The following is a 2,643-nucleotide window of genomic DNA, read 5'->3' as shown; positions in this document are numbered from 1 at the left end:
TAAAAATTTCATTTATTTATTTTTAATTTTTGAGTTATGTATGATACAGTTCATGTTTATTCTTTTGGGCAAGGTTTAATGGGGGTTTTGATTTTTATGAATTTCATTTGTGTGTGTTAATCTGACATGGAATGGTGATGTAGATGGAAGATGATGAAGAAGAGGACCCATGATCATGTTTCTAAATTATGTGGGTCAATGATTTGCAATTAGGGGTTTTTAATGATGGTGGGGGGAAAGAACAGGGACATTAAGCCCCTTCTGTTGAAAGTTGGGGTGGCTTTTGCTGGATTTCTCTTTTCTCGTCTCAAAACCAAAAACGCCAAGCCCTCCCTACCTTCACCGCACTCTCTGTGCTCTTCGGGTTTGTCTTCTCACCTTAGATTGATCTCCTTCATTTGTGTTTTATGTTCTTCATTTTTCGTTTTTGTACTTGATTGTCGATTAAGTCATCGTTTTGATCATTCATGCATGCAGATAAAGAAAGTGAAGCTGATTTGGGAGCGAGGCCCCGGCGGAAAGATGACCTTCATGCCACAAGGAAATCACACAGTTCATGCAATTCCGAAAAATATGTATGTTTAGTATGAGGTGTTCCAATAATTATAACGAATCAAACGAGTAGCTTCGTTCTTGTTAAATTTTACTTCAGTCAACGAAGAATGTTTCTGTATTTTCTTAGCAGGAAGAGATGTGCACGCCGAAGGTCTGTAATGGTAATTGCGCATCCAGTGTTTCTCCGTGCAGCGAACACGGTGGAGAGAAAGATGGGTTACTCTTACCATTGTTCAATGAGCTTGTGGAGGAATTTGACTTGGTGCTGTAAATCCTGGGTTTCCTCCAAGGAAGAATGTCGAAACTCCTAGGTTAGATGTAGACACTCCCAAAGCGTATAGATCAGATGTGGATGAATGAGCAAGAAATCAGACACCTCAGAAATACGGTTAGGTCTTTTCGAGAGAGGAAGCGGAGTCTTGAGGTCCAGTTGCTCGAGTACTATGGCCTTAAAGAGTAGGAAACTGCTGTTATGGAGCTCCAAAACCAATTGAAGATCAATAGTATGGAGATTAAGCTTTTCTGTCTTAAGATTAAGTCCTTAGAGGCAAATAACCGAAGACTGGAGTCACAAGTGGTTTATCATGCAAAAGTGGTGGCTAAGCTTGAGGCTAATCGGGCAAAAATTAAGATACTGAAAAAAAAAAAAAAACTTAGATTCGAAGCAAAACAGAACAAAGAATAGTTATTAACTCTGAAGAAAAGAGTTGAGAAGTTTCACGATACCGAAACTGCTAATAGTAATTCAGATATTCAATGAAGCTGAGAATGATGAAAGATTTGGAAGGTGAAGCTGAAGAGTTGAGAAAGTCTAATCTAAAATTGCAACTCTATAACTCTGAATTAGCACAGAGCTTGGAGTCCACACAAATCCTTGCAAATTCTATCTTGGAAGATCCGAAGGTAACTAGCTCATCATAGTTTTCAGTTGTTATCATGTCTTCCCTTGATCATAATTCCTTGGAATTTACGTTGTACACTCTGTTGCAGGCAGACACAATGAAGGAAATGAGTAGGCATTTAAGACAAGAAAATGATGATTTGACAAAGGAAATTCAGCAACTCCAAGTTGATCGATGTTCTGATGTTGAAGAATTAGTTTACCTCCGGTGGATAAATGATTGCTTACGCTACGAGCTGCGGAATTATCAGCCTCCAACTGGTAGAACAGTGGCAAGGGACTTGAGTAAATCATTAAGCCTGACATCAAAGGAGAAAACCAAGCATCTAATAGTTGAATATGCAAACACATAAGGATTCGGGGATAAGAACATTGATTTTGACTCTGATCAATGGTCATCATCCCAAGCTTCCTTGTTCACAGATTCCCCCAAGTTTGATGACTTTTCTGTCGACAATTCATCTGCTACAAAAACAAACACGTCGAGTAAAACCAAATTTTTCAGCAAGCTTAGGAGACTCGTATGGGGAAAAGACACATTCTCACAACCAGGCTGCGTCAACAGATAAAACTAGATATGCAGAAGATAATGAGTCTCCAACTCCGTTTTTCAGTTCTAGTTAACCACCAGCAGCTTATACTGTTCAAGAGGGTCAAAGTAACATATTTGCCACTTCTTCTCATAGTTCATTGAGAGCTTCTTTAGACCTTCCCAGATGGAAGAGTCCTAAAGGACAGGATACCGAGGATGTACGCAGCATTCAAAGGCGCAGCAACGTGGGATACCCGTCCGGGTATAAGACCTTCAGCAGGGAAGGTTTTGTGGAGAAAGTTGAGTTGGTGCAGTATGCAGAAGCTTTGGTAAACTCTCGTGGCGTCACGCCCAAGGTACACAGAAAATCGGCATCAGCATCTTAGTTGATCAGCCGGTTTACACACACACCCGCGCACGCGCGAATCGTATAGTTAAGAAATTAGCAAAACAATGTCGTTTTTTACCATATTTTGACAGTTGAAGCTAGTTAGGAGCTAATTGTGCAAAAATTTGCAATACAACTAGATTAAAACGATCCATTCCCATCTCCCTCAATATAACGTGTAATCAAAGAAGAGAAAAAGTCTAATTTCAAATTTAGCTTCAATAGCATCTTTGCTTTCATGGCACTGGTGCACCGCCACAATAGCGT

At 39.9% G+C, this 2,643-nt stretch overlaps 1 pseudogene; it reads left to right on the top strand.

The window, feature by feature from the left end:
• The first annotated feature begins 225 nt into the window (after positions 1-225).
• Positions 226-2,374, top strand: LOC137708991 (protein CHUP1, chloroplastic-like; annotated as a pseudogene).
• Positions 2,375-2,643: the final 269 nt, after the last annotated feature.

The sequence above is a fragment of the Pyrus communis genome, chromosome 17 (genome assembly GCF_041283825.1).
Source record: "Pyrus communis isolate YQ-2024b chromosome 17, ASM4128382v1, whole genome shotgun sequence".
Lineage (NCBI taxonomy): Eukaryota > Viridiplantae > Streptophyta > Magnoliopsida > Rosales > Rosaceae > Pyrus > Pyrus communis.
This window is presented reverse-complemented; position numbering and strand designations above follow the sequence as displayed.